Source organism: Elephantulus edwardii, unplaced genomic scaffold, assembly GCF_000299155.1.
Source record: "Elephantulus edwardii isolate Elephantulus edwardi_28Jun2011 unplaced genomic scaffold, EleEdw1.0 scaffold00071, whole genome shotgun sequence".
In the NCBI taxonomy this organism is placed as follows: domain Eukaryota; kingdom Metazoa; phylum Chordata; class Mammalia; order Macroscelidea; family Macroscelididae; genus Elephantulus; species Elephantulus edwardii.
Window position 1 is genome coordinate 7,116,587 of NW_006399821.1, and position 18,793 is coordinate 7,135,379.

Consider the following 18,793-nt stretch of genomic DNA (forward strand, 5'->3'; position numbering starts at 1 on the left):
CACTTGATCATGCTAATGCGAAACTTATACTTGAACCAAAAGACAGTCGCAGAGAGACAAGAGAACAGAGCAAGGAAACACTGCATGGTTCAAAACTGGGAAGGGCGTATGCCAGAGATGTGTCCTATCTCCATACCTTTTCAACCTGTATGCAGAACAGATCATCCGGGAGGCTGGACTCTATGAGGAGAAATGTGGCATCAGGATTAGTGGAAGATCTATCAACAGTCTGTGTTATGCAGATAACACAACCCTGCTTGCTGAAACTGAGGAGGACCTGAAGCACTTGCTGCTGAGGGTCAGGGACTGCAGCCTCCAATATAGATTGAGGCTCAATGTCAAGAAGACAAAGATTCTCACCACTGGACCAACTGGCAGCATCAGGATGAATGGTGAAGATATTGAGATTGCTCAAAGCTTTAGTCTGCTTGGCTCCACAATCAACACTCTTCGCACCAGCAGCCAGGAAATTAAAAGACGTATCACGATGGGAAAGTCTACTGTTAGGGATCTCCGGCAGCCAGGAAATTAAAAGATGTATCGCAATGGGAAAGTCTGCTGTTAGGGATCTCTCTAAAGTACTCAAGAGCAACAATGTGTCTCTGGAGACTAAGGTGTGTCTGATACATGCCATGGTCTTTGCAATCACTTGTTATGCGTCAGAGAGCTGGACAATAACCAGGGAGGATAGAAAAAGAATTGATGCTTTTGAGCTTTGGTGTTGGAGAAGAGTGCTGAGAGTGCCACAGACTGCTAAGAAAGCAAACAGATTAATCTTGGAGAGGGTTAAACCGGGCTGCTCCTTGGAGGCAAGGATTCTGAGGCTTCGTCTGACATACTTCGGTCATGTTGTAAAGAGGGACCGGTCCTTGGAGAAGGTCATCATGCTTGGGAGGGTGGAGGGCAGGCGCAGGAGGAGAAGGCTCTCTGGAAGATGGATTGATTCAGTGACTCGGGCAATCAGAATGAGTGTTTTGGAGACAATGAGATTGGCACAGGACAGAGCAGAGTTTAGAGCTGTTGTACATAGGGTCTCTATGAGGCGCAAGCAACTCGACGGCACATAACAACAACAACCACCTCAATGTGTGCTCAGGCAGGACAATATGAAATGCTTAAGAAATGGAGGCAAGGTTGAGAAGGGATGATAGGGTCAGCTCTCTGAACATCTCAAAAACTTCAGAGTTTTAAGACTCTAGACTTAATAGGCTAGGCAACACAAGTATGAAGGACTTGATGACACATGCACTCTTAGAATACTCTTTGGTTGACCTTTGATAAATCCTACTCAACAGCATCATTTCCATCCTTCAAAGCACATTTCTTTCCTGAAAACAGCTGACTACTCAAAGCCAAAAGCCGTGAAGAAGGAAGTGACCAAGCTTGGGTATTTTATTCTTGGTCAGAAACTCAAAGTGGGTAACAAGGAGTAAGTACATCTCAGCCATGCGGCTTAGACACTTGCTGTGAAAGTAATCCCAATTCAGACTCCCAGCAGCATCAGTCAAGAAACTGCACCAGCTCCACCCCCGCAACTCCACTAAGCTCACTTCTCGTCTACATACACACCTGCAGTTTTAAAGGCATCTATCACTGGGTTACTCTTGCATATTTCCATTTCAATTGAACCTAAAATACAGGCACCCCTAAGAGATGTTCCAACTTCAATTCCAAACCACCAAAATAAAACGAGTATCTCAATAAAATTCATCAGGGATTTTTTTTGGTGCCTAGACTTGCTATGAGTCATACTTGACTCAACAGCATATAACAACAACAGTAAAGGGAGCTCTGGTGGCTTAGTGGTAAGTAGTTGTTCTGCCGGCTCAAAGGCATGAGTTAAACCCACTAGCTGCTCAACAGGAAAATTATGGGCAGTCTCCTACAAAATGAGCAATAGCAACATGGCAAAAGCCAAGTTTGACCTCTATTAACTCCTCAGGGGGGAAGTGCCCACATCAACAATATCCACAATGCTAAAATAATAGCTTTAAGAGCAGACATGGCCCTCCACTCTGCACTCCTCCACTCCTACACCAACTTTTACTAATTACTGGGTCCAAAATTAATTGATGACTCACAGTTGACTTGTGATGTCCTGACTTCATTCCGTTTTGGAGGGGTTTAAGGAACTAGGTTAAAGAGCAAAGAAAACAAATTATATCACAGAGCCAAAGTCCAAGTTCTAGTGGACAGCAGTTCCAAGCCAGAATGACAGCAAGACAATTTCTCATTAGTTCAGACACAGTTTCAACCAACAAGTTAAAGTCCAGGTTCAGCCCAGCAACACAGATGTAAGAACCTTTGGTTTCCACAATCATCCAGCAAGCTTTGTCTGCTCAAAAGTCAGCTCTTCCTTCAGTCATCCAACAAGAAAAACCTTTAACTCTGTCTCCATTAGGTTATGCCTCACCGCAGTTCTTTGCAGGCTGACCAGCTCTGCCTCTTATGTTGGCCCTGAGCTGTTGATGATGAAGACGACAATGATCAACTATGAACCACACATCCGCACCTGAGGCACCTGGACACCATGCCTCCTGAGGTGGCAAAGGCAATGGCTAGAAAAGCTATTTTCAAAAGTCCTAACACTATAACTCCTGAGCAATTTCCTGCCTCTGAAAACTTGCTGCAGGGTCAGCTATGAGTAGGTCTGACTGCATGGTAAATAACAACAGTCTAGGCAACGGCATTTTCTTTCAGACAGCTTTGTTTGTTCTTTTGGCAGTCTACGGGATACTCAGTACTCTTCTCCAACACCACAATATAACGGCATTATTTCTTCTTCTCTGGCATTCTTATTCAAGCAGATGCATAGGAAGCAACTAAAAACAAAACAAACAAACAAATCATGGCTAGGAACAGGCAGACTGAAGAGCAACCAGTGTGCTCCTTAAAGGCAAGGCTGATGAAACTTCACATTCCTTGGGAATATCGTTAGGAGGGGCTGATCTTTGGGGAAAAAATATCATGCTGGTCAGAGGAAGAGATGAAGACTCTCCACTAGATGGACTGATATAGTGACTAGACCAATAAACCTGAGCATATCAGAGACAGTGCAGATTGTGCAGGAGAGGGTAAGGTTCAAATCTGTTATCCACAGGATCACTATGAGTCAGAGCTAATTCAATGGCAACTAACAACAACAATAAAATGGCAATACCAAAAAAATAACAATAGCATTATGAAAAGGTGTGAAATATTGAGATTCACCACAGCATGGCACAGAGACAGAAAGCAAACACAAAGAGAGCACATGTTCTTGGGGAAAAGTGTGTTGAATGACCTACTTGATGTAGGGCCACCTCAAACTTTGAAATTGTGAAAAACATAGTATCTACAAAACACAAGAATGAGGCCCAATAGTTCAAGCATGCCTATAAACTCTTATTCATGAGACGGTACTGAGAGATGGGCCCTCCAACAGCTAACAGCAGCATCCTGAAGTACAAACCTGCATTGAAGGAATAACATTTCATGGGCAGGTGCCGGGCACAGAGCTGCGTTTGAGTTCAGCATGGCTCACATACGTGTATAAGTATTACTCAGTTCTCGGGGACTTACAGCTCATTCTAAGACCACCTTTACTAGTTCTATCTAAAATGCATGCCAAAAAAATCAGCATTATGCTAATATTAGCTAAGATCTTTAAAACTCTCTGGAGGAAAGCAAACATTCAGTGTCACATTTTAGCATAAATTCACATTTATTTCAATGGTAGTGTTCTGGCTGTCCTACCCTAGGAAGGAAAAATTATGTTAGAAAGGTACAACTAAGATGTCTATATGAGAAAGTACAATTAACACATACCATGTTCAGAGCCTTTGCTTCCAGACAGTCAAGGACTGGAAAGAGTGTACATTTTGAGAATCTTTGGGTGGTACAAACAGTTAACATGTTTGGCTGTTAAGCTAAATAGTCGATGCTTCAGTCCACCCAGACACACACCAGGATAATGGTGTGAAACCTGCTTTAGAAAACTAAGCCACTGAAATCCCTGCAGAGGGATGCAGTTCTACTCTGACACATATTATAAGTCAAAATTGATCCTACTGTATTTTGTTTGGTGTAGATGTATATTTTGTTTCAAGAAGACACCAGGGAGAGAAGAAATGGGAGAAACAGGGCATCTCTGGGCTTGGGATTTAGATCCCTTAAATCTTCACATAATGGAAACCAAGGAAAGCTATGACACTTTCTTTTCCAACAAACTACAGATTACTTGGTTCACTGGCCCTTAACTCACCAAATATGTCCAAGAGAAGCACTGTCAACCAAGGCTTGTTTATGTTTTAAAAGTTTATGTGTTTTGGACAGCCAACACCTCGTCTGCCCCGGAGCACAGGCCCCTCTGCACAAGTCACCGCCGCCAGTTCACACCCACCACCCCAGCTCACCGTGGATGATAACCTCGCTGCGCTCATGGCTGACAACGGCTCCGGCATGTACAAGGTCGGCTTTGCAGGCAACGACGCCCCCCCGGGCTGTCTTCCCCTCCATCATGGGGCACCCTCGGCACCAGGGCGTGATGGTGGACACAGGCCAAAAGGATTCCTACGTGGGTGACGAAGCCCAGAGCAAGAGAGGCATCCTGACCCTCAAGTACCCCACTGAGCACGGCACTGTCACCAACTGGGGTGACATGGAGAATATCTGGCACCACACCTTCTACAACAAGCTGCGTGTGGCCCCTGAAGAGCACCCAATACTGCTGACGGAGGCCCCCCTGAACCCCAAGGCTAACTGGGAGAAGATGACCCAGATCATGTTCGAGACCATAAACATCCCTGCCATGTACGTGGCCATCCAGGCCGTACTGTCCCTGTATGCCTCTGGCCGGACCACTGGCATCGTGATCGATTCCGGTGATGGGGTCACCCACACCGTGCCCATCTACAAGGAGTATGTCCTCCCCCATGCCATCCCGCGTCTGGACCTGGCTGGCTCGGACCTGAAGGACTACCTCATGAAGATCCTCACCAAGCGAGGCTACAGCTTCACCACCATGTCTGAGCTGGAAATTGTGTGTGGCATCAAGGAGAAACTCTGTTACATTGCCCTGGACTTCGAGCAGGAGATGGCCACGGCGACATCCTCCTCCTCCTTGGAAGAGCTAAGAGCTGCCCGAGGGACAGGTCATCACCATCAACAATGAGCCTATCTGCTGCCCCAAGGCACTCCTCCAGCCCTCCTTCCTGGGCATGGAGTCTTGTGGCATCCACCAAACGACCTTCAACTCCATCATGAAGTGTGATGTTGACATCCACAAGGACCTCTACGCCAACACAGTGCTGTCTGGTGGGACCACCATGTACCCAGGCATCACCGACAGGATGCAGAAGGAGACGACAGCGCTGGCCCCAATACGATGAAGATGAAGATCATCGCTCCCCTGAGCACAAATACTCCGTGTGGATCAGCGGCTCCATCCTGGCCTCCCTGTCCACCTCCCTGCAGATGTGGATCAACAAGCAAGAGGACAACAAGGCTGGCCCCTCCACAGTCCACTGCAAATGCTTCTAGGTAGACTGTTTAGTTGCATTACACCCTTTCTTGATAAAAAAACCTAACTTGCGCAGAAAAAAACAAACGATGAGAATTGGCATGGCTTTATTTATTACGTTTCTGTTTCTTTCTTTTTTTTGGCGCTTGACTCAGGATTTAAAAACTGGAATGGTGAGGGTGACAGCAATTGGTGTGGAGCGAAAATGCCCCATTTCTCCAATGTGGCCCAGGACTTTGTACATTGTTTTCTTTTTCTTTTTTTTTTTTAATTTTATTTTATTAATTTTAATGAACAATTACAGAGATTTTAGATTTTCATTCATTCATTGTTGCACTTTTTTCTTTAGCCCTTCCCCTCCCCCCCAGTTCGCTCCTCTCTGAAAAGCAAAAGATAAACTTCATTGGTATACAATCCCCCTCAACCCCGATCCTGCCCCTCCCCGTGGCCTAAATGCATTCCACTATGCAACCTTAATTCTGGATTCCTGTGATAATCATGTTCTCTTTTTTTTAAACAGTCATTCCAAATAATCTCAACATGGCGATGTGACAGGAAGCTCCTGCCTTTCCTAAAGCCTCTTCCTTCCCCTAAGCAGAAGAGCTCCGTCCCTCACCAAGGTCCATGCATGGACAGGGGTGTCAGGGAGCACTGCTTTCACATAAATTATACCTAATCCAATTTTTTTTTTGTTAAAAAATCTTCCGCCTTAATACTTGTTCTTCAGGTTTTTTTCTTTTTAATAGTTAGCCATTGGAGGCCCTACTTTTCTGGGGCCCTTGCCCTTTCCCCCAACTCTAGAAATATGAAGGCTTTTGGTCTCTGGGGTGACTGAGATGGGGAGGCAGCCAGGACTTTACCTGTACACTGACTTGAGTGAGACCAGTTGAATAAAAGTGCACATCTTAAAAAGTGGAGAAAAAAAATTTTATGTGTTTCGGTGTGGTTTTTTTACAAAGGAGTTTTACCAATCCCTGCCTGTTTAGCCGTTTGTACATGGCAGTACACCAGCTCAGGAGCTAAAAGTTCTGGAGCACTTGGAGTGAGAGTGGGTTCAAAGCGTGGAACCGTCCCAGTCCCCTGCCACCTTGCATATCTGTGGACAGATGTGCTGAAAGTCAAGCTGAACAGGTCGGGTTTTGTAACAAACACTGAGCCTTTACAGCCTCAGAAGGCTTCTCCAGGAAGGAGTAGCCCAGCATGGGAGAGGAACTTGACCTCCAGACACACCTAGAACTGAGCACAGGCCCCAGAGAACAAATACTGAGGAACACACTTGTGTACTTGCTGCTGAGCAGTTTCAAGAGACAACACTCTTGGTAAAGACTTCACCATGTTTAGAGAGAGCCTCCTGGGAGCTAATAAGGAAAGTAGTGGCCACCAATGACTTTATGTGTAGTGGGTTTGGAAAGGTGGGTCAGGGCCTAGCAACATCACAGAGCGGCTTGCTTTTGAGCAGGCACTCCAGGACAAGAAGAAGTCAGGTGACTACATGGGACTTTGAAAAGACATAGTTAACAATCTAGGTTAATACTATTACTGCATAATGCTATTACTGCATAACCTCTTTAAAACAGAGACTAGTGACAGTGAAGGTATTCAGGAGCCTTTCAAAGCTCCTATGCAAATCTCAATGGTGTACCATGGAGCTGAATTCACCTTTATTTAGTTTAAATTTATACTCAAATGTTTCAAGATTAATGCTGGGGGTGGAGAGTCTTAAAAGGAACAAATCAAACACTACCCTGGGTCTCTTACATACATCTGAGGCAATGGAACAGATAAACAAACAAACAAAAAGACAAAAAAACCTCCAACCTAGATAACATGAAATATCATGGCAAATGCAGACAAAAACATCAGAAGCTGACATCTTGCAGAGGAAGAGCCTCAAAAGCTCTCTAGAAAAAACAGATGATTCCAGGTTTGGGGCAAAAGAAATATATGAGATGACGCTGAAGAACCAGAGTGATCCAAGATAAGCAGATCCAACCAAAACAACCCAGGAGCCACCAGAAGCCATTTTCACTGACCAAAGAAAACTTTAAAAAGTGGATTTAAAAGTTCACAACCATATAAAAACCAAACAAAACCCCTAAGTGGTCAGCATATAAACTAATCTGAGCTATCCTTCCCAAATTGGTCAGAGTTATCTTTCCCAGATAACCTGAACACACAGGAAAGAAACAGTGGGTAGGGGAGAAAAGGTTTCTCTATAGATAGACTGGTGGTACGATATTGTGCTGCCAACCCTAAGGAACATAATTCAAATTTACTGGCTGCTCTGTGGGAGAAAGATGGGCACTGTCCTCCCTTGTGATTTATAGCTTCTAAACACCCACTGGAGAGTCAGCAATGAGTTGCTTCTGACTGGACAATACCTACTAACACACAGTACTCGCTAAAGCATTAAAGAGTACAGATAAGAACTGAATTATGACCACATCATACCCGTCACTGATATGCCTTGGTATTGACGACATTACAGAGATCATCAGGTGCCATGAGCTTCCTGGCTGAAGAGCATAATTAATCTCATTAGGCAAGTCTGCTCAGCCACTCTAACCCTGAGAACATCAAAGGAGCATCCCACCAAGTCAGTTTCTAGAAAATGCATAGCATAGAGGTGCACATGCTGGGCCACTCTACAAAGGAAATCAGCAAAATCCTATTTGGGGCTATGATCTAGCAACTTTCAAAAAAAGTCCAAATGTGTTCCTAGTCCAAACAAGATTTCTGGGATCAGCTTTGAAAGGGGGCAGGGGCACCAGTGTTATTGGAGCTGAGAGATGGGCAAGCAGAGGTTCACTATATAATTCTATCTACTTTTGTATGTGTGAACTTCATATTAAGTTGTCTTTGTTTGGTTTTAACTAGAGACATGGGTAACAATAGGCCTCCCAAAAAAGGCAGAACTTGAATGGAGTTGTGCATAGCAGGACTGTGCATAGTATGAAGCTGAGTCTCTAACTACCTTGAATTGATTTTTTGTGTGTAGTGAGAGATGTGCAGCTGGTTTCAGTGTTCTGCAAGTAGCTGTCCAAGAGCTTTTCTTTCTAAAAATATTTTTATTTTCTCTTTCTCTTCTAGACTTCTCTAATGTTGTTGAAGTTCTCTGTCTTTAGGTCCATATGTCACCTAAAGAGACTGCATGAAGATGCTAGAATAAGTCTCTTACCTCATGTGAGGTACCAAGTGTCAAATAGTCAAGAACCTTCTGCAGTTCTTGACACCATGTAATTCTTTTGCATTTGTGAGAGTAATTGGGTGACTTCTGGAGATCAAGATTAGTCTTTGTCATAGTCACAGAGGGATAATGCTACTCAAATGAGCAAGGCAAGCCCCTGTGAGGACACAGTTTGGAGCCACATGAGGGGAAAAGGCAAGGCATTCAGTTTATATGTCTGCAGAATAAGGCAGGATATGGGATAGTGTTGCTGCAGTTCTGAAGTGTGGTGTGAGAGTGGTGTGCGAGGTCATCCTGGTGTGGCTCAGTGATGTCCTGTTGACTTGTGAGCCTAGTTGGTTGTTGGCAGGAGAAATATTGGCAGCATGAGGCTGGCTCGGGGCAGACTTGTAATTGTCATTCTTTGGATTTACACTTTAGTATCGCAAATGAATGGGCAAACCCCCAAAACCGTAAGAATCATTAATACAAAATAGGATCAAACTTGGTTCTAGTCTATGACATAAATAGGCTTGCAAATATAGCTAGAAATATATAACTAAGAGAGAATAAAATTGATGAATGAAACTTTCTAAAAAAAAAAAAAGAAAAGAAAAGCTCTGATGGCCCAGTGAGTAGGTCATTTCCAGATCCACCCTGAAATATAATGAGTGAGAGGTCAATATCTATACACGGAAGTCCAGTTAATACCACCATCATTCACACACGCACCAACAGAGAAAAAGAGAAGGGAAAAGATGATTCCTACCAACGTTTGCAGTCAGAAATTGATCTAACATGCAACCAAGATGAATTAATAATTGGTGAATGAAATACAAAAGCTGGGAAAAGGAAAGAAGGATCAGTCGTCAGGAAAGCATGAACTTAGTAACAGAAATGAATCTAGAGATAGAATGATGGAATTTTGTACAATCAATGATTTATTCACTGCAAATACCTTTTACAAGAAACATAAACAGCGCCTATACATATGGACTTCACGTGATGGCACAGACACATAGGAATCAGACTGACTACATCTCTGGAACTAAAATTTGACCTTGAGTCCATCCCACTTGAATATAAAAATCACGTCAGGTACAAGTTTGAGGCTTTGAACACTAACAAATAAAAACATGACAAGCTTTGGGAGGGTAGCAAGAATATCATTCATGAAGAAAGCAAAAGGTCATTATAAAGACAAAGGAGGAAGAAAAGGCTGAGATGGATGTCAACAGAAACATTAAATGCTGCTTTAGAGTGCCAAGAAGCAAAAGCAAAGGGAAGAAATCAAGAAGTTAAGGGCTAAACAGAAGATTTCAAAGGGCAGCTCAGGAAGACAAAGCAAAGTATTATAATAAAATGTGCTAAGAGCTGCAGTGAAAAAACCAAAAGGGCCAAACTTGTTCAGTTTTTCTTAAGCTGAAAGAACGGAAGTACAAAATTAAGCCTCGAAATGCAATACTTAAGGATGCTATGGGCAAAATACTGAATGGTCCAGGAAGCATTAAAAGAAGATGGAAAGAATACAGAGTTGCTGTACCAGAAAGAATTGGCTGACACAGAAGAATTTCATTAAACAACATATGATCAAGAGACAATAGTGATGAAAGAGGAAGTTCAAGTTACTATGAAGGAGTCGGCAAAGAACAAGACCTCAGGAATTGATGGAATACCAACTGACACAGACAGAGGCTGCCCTGGACATGCTCACCAAGTTGTGCCAAGAAATATAAAAGACAATTACCTGGTTGACTGACTGGAAGAAATCCATACCTGTTCTCATTCCAAAAATAGGTGACCTGAAAATATGGCATGTGAATTTATGGTTTGTGAAATTATGGTGTGAATGAGTGTGGAAATTATTGAGCAATATCAGTGATATCACATGCAAATAAAATCCGGATGAAGATTGTAAAAAATAATAAATGAATTAATTAATTCATTCATTAATTACTGGACCAGTGCACTGACAAAAACTAGCAGATTAAGGTCAGGTTTAGAAGAGGCCATGACACCAGGCACATTAACACCAATGTTAGATGGATCATGGCTGGAAGCAAAAAGTACTAGAGGAATGTCTATCTGTGTTTCACTGACTAAGCAAAGGCATGTGGATCACAACAACTTGGGACTAACCTTCAGAAAAATGGGAATCTCAGAACACTTAATTGTACTCATGCAAATCCTATACGTGGACCAGGAAACAGTGGTCAGAACAGAGCAAGGAAACAGTGCATGGTTCAAAATCAGGAAAGGAGTGTGTCTGGGATATATCCTATCTTCCTAACTTTTCAATCTATATGTGGAACAGGTCATTCGGGAGGCTGGACTTGATGAAGAGGAATGCAGCAAAAGGATAGAGCAGAGTTAAAAACTATGAGAGTCTATGAGATACTGGATTGCTATGAGTCTCAGGGAACTCAAGAGCAAAGAACAAAAGATATCATAATCTAACTTTCCAAATCCAAAGGTAAACAATTTTAAAGGTACACATACAAAGCAAAATATTGCCTACAAAAGGCACCTCAAAAAGTATAAGCATTGATTTTCCATCAGACTGTATGCAGGCAAGAAGGCAATGGTGTATTATATGTACGAAAGAAAAGAACTGCCAACCAAGAATTACAGATCCAGCAAAGCTGTTATTTGAAAATGTAGGCAAAACTAGGGCATGCTCTGATAAGCAGAAATTAGGGAATTTTTAATCACAAGACCAGCACTAGAGAAACCATTAAGAGGGTCCTTCAGATAGAAAACCACATTATCAAACAACACTTTATTTCCTGTCTTTGTAATGACCTTTTGCCTTCTTCACTGATAATGTCCTTCATGACAGTCAATGGTATCTAAATGGGAAAGGAAGATGCAAAACTCTCTCAAAGCTACATTGTAATCCCGAAGGCACGAGGTTCCAGGCCACCAGCTATTCCATGGGAGAAGGGTGAACAATCTCCTCCCATGCGATTAACTGCCTCTGAAAACCTGCCAGAGAGTCAACTCTGGATCGGTTCTGACTCAACAGTACACAACAACTAACAGATAAGATTACTAATACATAGAAAATCCTAAAGATTTCACAGAAAGTTACTGGCTCTAATATGACTAATATAACTAATATGACTGCAAGCAAACTCCTGGCAAATCAGGTGCTGAATTAAGAGGAAACGAAATTGGTATGAAAAAACTGTCACCTAAAAAAGAACAAAGTCTATCCTCTTCAAAATCCTACCTTGGTGATGTAAACAACCAATGTGTTCAGCAGCTACCAAAAGGCCGATGGTTTCAGATTCTCTGGAAGAAATGTAGGCAACCTAGTAACCCTTCAAAACCCTAAGAGAGGAGAGTTCTACAGTAGCTCCTACGGTCACCTCTCAAGTAATGCTACAAACACACAGCAGTGTATTTTGCACCAGGATTTTTAGGTCGTAAACTCCGATTCTGAATTTGAGTATTCTTCTCTTCCTTTTTTCCTCTTTTATCAATAGTTCTTTAATTCTTGTTTGATTTTTCATTTGAGGGAGTTTACAAATCAATGTTTTTTCAATCATTCATACAAATTCTGTTTTCTAACATTCATTACCATTTGATTGTCATTCATTAATTAGAGTATCTGTTGAACCCTCCATTGTATATTGTTTTTTCCCTTCAACTAATTTATCTTGTTACTCTTCTCTCTTCCCTTTCTCATCCCTATAACTATCCAAGAATTATTTCCTCAGTGTTTTAAAATATACAACTTCTACAACTGTCCTTCTGTGACTGGCTTATTTCACTTAGCAAAATGTCCTCTAGATGCAGTCAAGTTACAGTTTCATTAATTCTTTACTGTTCTGTTTTTATAATCTTCTGAAAATTTCCCAAATGAAACTTTTACCAACCTTTTGGTTCCAACCTAATAATTAATTAAATTCAACAAGCTAATAAAAGTGATTCTTAGTATGCAGAATCACTGTACCAAAAAAAACCCTGAAAGACACTGAAACATTTCAGGAAGTACCATATAAACAGGAGCCAATGTTACTGAAAGAGGAAGTGGAAGCTGCATTGAAGGCACCGGCAAAAAATAAGGCCCCAGGAATTGACAGGATATCAACTGACTTGCTTCAATGAGCAGGTGCAGCCTTGGACATGCTCACCAGTCTATGTCAGGAAATTTGGAGGACGGCTATCTGGCCAATGTATTGGAAGAGGTCCCTATCTGTTCCAAATCCCAAGAAAGATGATCCAACTGAATGTGGAAATTATTGAATAATATCGTTAATATCACATGCAAGCAAAATGCTGCTGCTGATCATTCAAATCCAGCTAGAACAGTACATAGATAGGGAACTGCCAGAGTTCAAGCAGAATTTACAAGAGGTCGTGGCACCAGGGATATCACTGCTGATGTCAGATGGATCCTGGCTCAAAGTAGAGACTATCAGAAAAATGTCTATTTGTGCTTTATTGACTACACAAAGGCATTTGATCATAACAAGCTGGGGCTGACAATGAGAAGAATGGGAATCCCAGTGCTCATGCAAAAGCTGTACCTGTACCAGGAGGCTACTGTGTGAACAGAGTAGGGAAATACTGCATGGTTTAAAATTAAGAAGGGAGCATGTCAGGGTTGTATTCTCCTCTCCATACCTATTCAACTGGTATGCTGAGCAAAGTATTTGAGAAGCTAGACTCCATAAGGAGGAATGTGGCATTAGGATCAGAAGAAGACACCTATGTTATGGAGATGACACATCTTGCTAGCTGAGAGTGAGGAAGACCTGAAGCACTTGTTGCAGAAGATCAAGAAATACAGCCTTCAATATGGATTGCATCTCAATATCAATAAAGCAAAGCTTCTTACCACTGGACCAACGGGCAACTTCATGGTGGATGGAGAAGAGACTGAAACGGTCAACAACTTCATCTTACTTGGATCCACAATTAACACCCTTAGTATCAGCAGTCAGGAAATAAGGAGACATACTGCATTTGGAAAATCTGCAGTTAAGGACCTCTCCAAATTACTGAGGAGTAATGATGTCAGTCTGAGGTTTAAGGTGCATCTGATTCAGACCATGGTCTTTCCAATCACTTTCTAGGCATCTAAGAGCATAAACAGCAATAACAAAAGAAGATTAATGCCTTCAAGTTGTGGTGTGGGGGAAAAGAAAAAAAAACAAACCAACACTGAACATCACATTGACTGCAGAAGCACAGATAAATACGTCTTGGAATGGGTGCAGCCTGAGTGCCCTTTGAAGAGGCAAGGATGGTGAGATTTCACTTCAGATGCCATGGGCACATTGCTGGAAGGAGCTATTCCATGGAGAGCGACATGACACTGGGAAGGGTAAAGGATCAGCGAAAGAAAGGAAGATCCTCAACCAGATGGACTGCCACAGTGACTGCCACAATGGGCTGTAGTGTATCCAGAAGTGTGAAGATGGCATAGAATAGCACAGGGTTCAGATCTTTTGTTCACAGGGTCTCTATGAGTCATGGTTGACTTGACAGCACCTAAAACAACAATCAAAGTGACAGTATAGTATCAATATTGTTTTAGTTCAAGTGCTGACTCTGGAATTTTTAAAACTAGAATTTAAAACAATTCCTGATGGATTATAGCTGGCAGGAAACAGCCCATTTATGTTTCAGTCATTCAAAGTACAGAACCGTCTTAGGGTCTTTGGAGTATTTTAGGAGCTTAACTGATCAAAGCTAAGTTGGAGAGTATTTACCTTGAAACACACAGATACATACACACATGCACATGCATAAATACATATGCACATGCGCGCACACGCACACACACATACATACTCTGGACAGAAGTGAGAACCAGCCAATTCCTTTAAATCCTCTTTGCCATATTCTGCCTGACAATGTGCTGCCTTGCATCTAAAGAGAACTCACTCCAAAAACTGTAACATTCTACTAATAACCAACCTATCCAAAGAAAATTACATGCTGTTATCACCATCAAGGTCATACTGATGTCAAAATCCCTTTCAATTCATTTTCAATGCACCTACACCCTCAGGCTCACTTTAACTAGAAAAAGTCTCTAGATACACATACACACAAACAAGCAAAGCCGAGAGGGATTCCTCAAGACCTAAGACATTCTGAAAGAAACAAAACCCTAGGAACAAAGCACATAAGATCAACAGCAGTAAGCAATTAACTGAGTTATCCAGCATGCTCCCATGACATTAGGGAGCTGTGGTGGTACACTCAGTAGGGAGCTAGCTGTGCTGCTAAGCCAAAGGCAGACCCCACTCTGCTGGTTCAAATCCACCAACTGTCCTGAGGAAGAAAGATGGGCAATCTATTCTCATGTAATTACAGCTTCTGAAAGCTACTAAAGGTTGACAATGATTCAGTTCTGACTTGACAGCAATGAAAAAGTCAGTGAGTAACTTATACATTACTTCATTTAATCCTCTCCCGTTTAATTTTCTCACAATGCTATACTGTCCCCATTTTACAAATGGGGAGAATGAGGACCAGAGGCCAGGTAAATACACATAGCCTCATCCCTAACCCCACCCTTGATCTGACAGGGAACACACTTGGCTGCCATGTGACAGATACTGCAGGATCCCTATGTCACCATGCCCCCTGGGATTCTCAACAGCCCTAATAACATTCGAAGAAGTAGACTTGAATATATTCTGTCTCATCTAGGGAGCATACAGAATAGAAGGTGCTTTCTCTTACTAAAAACACCTAACTCAGAAGAGGGGAAAACAGAAGAAAAGTAACCACACAAATGAGGAGGTGATAGACAATGTCACAAAAAAACCCTAAAAACCACTACAAGATTTTTTTTATTTTTGTTTAAATTTTATTTTATTTCATTATTTTTCGTGTGTACCATCAAATCAGATCTGACGGATACAGGAGGAGATTGTTCCTCCTTCTCCAGCAGAGCATCTGGTGGATCTGAACCATGTACCTCTGAGATACAGTGCAGCTTCTTGCCACTAGGCCACCAGAGCTCGCCTACAAGATTTTTTTAAATAAAACATAAGCCATATAGGAATTCTGATGGCACAATGCATTAAACAGAGGCCTGCTAATCAAAAGATGAGCAGTTTGAATCCACCAGCTGCTCTTCAGGAGAATGATGAGACACTGAGTCATTAAGACTTTCAGCCTCAGAAATAAAACAGAGGCCAGCTCTAAGTTGGAACTTAACAGAAAGCATGAGGTTTGGTTTGGTTTTGTTGTCTTGCCATAAGCTACACAGAAAAAAAAAAAAAAAACCCAAGAGACCCCTTCAACTTAAAAATCACTCAGTAATGAATAGTTTCAAACCTCAGGCCCCAATGTGAATGCTCAGCTTGCTCTCTTGTGCAATTTTCAATTCTTTAATGTTTCAGGTTCTAATGAACACCTTCTAGAGAGCTTTTAATTATTCACACAAACCACCTTTCAAAATTCCTGCTCCAGCAGCAATATGCAATTTCATTTCAAATCATGGTGAATCTGGAAGATCTTTAAAAAGTCTCCTTAGGACAATATGGTTATAGCAATTAGCAAACAGGAGCAGAATAACTTCAAAAAAGGAAGGGGGAGAGGAAAAGGGGAAAGATGGGAGAAGGAAAGGAATAAACAACCACTAGGGTAGTAGAGATTAGAGGACAAATAGGGGAAGTGGGTAAAAGAATAGGCATAGTGCAATAGGGATTGGATGACAGGGTGATAGAAAGCATTCATTGAAAGAAAGTATGTAGTGCAATTGTATAAAACACAATGGACATGAATATAATAAAATGTACATTGAATGAGTAAACAAAAATCAATTAAAAATTATCTTCTTTCATCAAAAACTTTTCTAGAAAATCACACATAGTGGCATATACACAAAGGAAAATTCTGTGAGAGGAGATTATGATTTACTTTTCCCTCAACTGAGCCATCCCCCAGCCTACAAAAGCAGCTAGTCATCCCACAGAAGGAGGTAGGTAACCCCCTGGGTTTATCAGTCCCCAAATGAGGTCACTGCTATTCCTAATCTTCATCTCCAGAGCCACTTCACAATAGCAGCTCAGGTCTTTCATGCCCACTTGGCTGACAAGACACAGGCTTCTGGAAAGAGAGCTGCTTTCTGTGGAAATGTGGTCAGTTTACTCCAGCATCTCTTTCCCACCCTGAGCACTGGGCCCTCACTACCTGACTGCATGCTTAAGCCTTGGTGGGTAAAACAGTGCCTTTTCAGGGTGCTACTGGGAGGATCAAATGAGAAGCAATATATAAATGAGAAGCAATATATAAACAGATGACCTTACAATGGTGTCTGCCAAATTGAAGCACCCATGACAGGGAGCATTCAGCATCACACTGGGGGTACAGTAACATCTACGCCTTTTAGCCTGCATGTGAGCACAAGGCAGGGGGCAGGGGTCTGCCTGAAATATCTTTCAAATTAGGGCTGATGATATGGAGAACAAACACCAAGAATATCCAAAAATGCATCCTCACTGACACCGAGCTTACAGTCAATGCCCTATAAGTAGTCACTATTACTCTATCACTTTGTTCCTGTCTCAATTTTGAAAAGCCTTTCATTGTTAAAATACAATGAATGGAGGCTAGTGCTGAACACAAAACAAAACGCATTTCAGTTGTCATGTCAAATAGTTCGTTTTCAGAGCAGTAGGTAATCCAGCACTGTTCTAACAAACCCCAGACAAGGGCCTTCTTCAGCCATCCATTTCTCTGTATTGCCCACAACAGCCACCAGTGCCCAAAAGCAGGCAGGGTGCCTCCTACCCTTCAGGATTCTCAAACTGCTATCTTTGGCTGATGACACACTTCCCTCCCAAAGCCAGATGAGCCTTGTTCTATATAGAAACATATATCTGGGCTTATCCAGGGGGAGACTACAGGTCACTGAAGGTAACTCAAAGTTCAGGAAACAGAGTGATGTCATGGGTTTATTGTTACAAATGGCTTTCCTAGCCATCAGCTTTGACTTTTACCACATAACTGGGCGGTAACCTCAAATAGGGTGTGTACAATCAGTACGGAATTGGTCAGTTTTTCTCATTCCACCAAGTTAAGCAGGTTTAGCAATGAAAGTATAAAAATCTCACTAAGAGCAAGAAAGAAGTAGCAGAGAATGCAGTGTGTGTTACTTTGAGGCCAGAGACTCCTGCACCAGTCAGACTTGGAGCCACATGAATGCTCGAGCAACTTCACGCACCAGGGACAGAGATGAGCCAGAGTTGACTTGGGGCTGTTGTCTCATGGAGTCTGAGCCTGGAGCCTTTGCTGGAGGACTGAAGGGAGACACTGTAACTGAAAGGACTAAGGGGGAGGGTTAATGAAGTAGAGGAAGACCTCCAACACGTTGGACAGACACTGACTGCAGCAATGGGCTCAAAGGTGTCAGAGATGATGAGACTGGCACAGGAGAAGACAGAGTTCAGAATCGCTAAGGTTCATACTTAATTGCACGTCACCTAACAACAACAAAACAAAGAGAACTTGTTTACACTGAGCTGTGACGCTAAAGGTCAAAGGGCCTGTGTGCACACTTGAGAAGTTGCCCTGAGGGCAAAACTGTATGTTGTCCATCTGAATTGTAATCTTTTAACATCCCTAGTAAACCCTCATAATTTGAATATGGTTCTGTGAGATGTGTGTGGTCACTGCAACAAATCTCAGATCCAAGAACAGAGTAATATAACTGGTGTTGGAATTAGAAAATTGGGAGCCACATGAAGGCCATGTCTAATTTCAAGGGAACTGGTTTTATAATGTGGTTGACTTGGCCATACCTACGCCGCCCCCCAACTCATTTTACAGCTAGAAATCTGTACTACACAGTCTCAATAAAAACCAGATGCTTGCTACTTCTAAGTGTTCCATCCTTCATGGTTTTTAAATAACAAATACTTAAAAAGGAAGGATAGAATTATGTTACAGGGCACATGAAATACTAAGATGCAATTAGTGACAACAACAAAACTGGGAGGAACTGTATTGACAGGGAATTTCTTGTACGCTACAGAAGTTGAGCTGGTACTAACTTACCCTGTTGTTGTTGTTAAGTGCCGTCGAGTTGCTTGCAACTCATAGCGACCCTATGTACAACAGCCCTAAACTCTGCTCTGTCCTGGGCCAAAAGCCCT

General features: G+C 42.2%; 1 pseudogene; it reads left to right on the top strand.

The window, feature by feature from the left end:
- Positions 1-4,401: 4,401 nt before the first annotated feature.
- LOC102844757 lies at positions 4,402-5,520 on the top strand (annotated as a pseudogene).
- Positions 5,521-18,793: the final 13,273 nt, after the last annotated feature.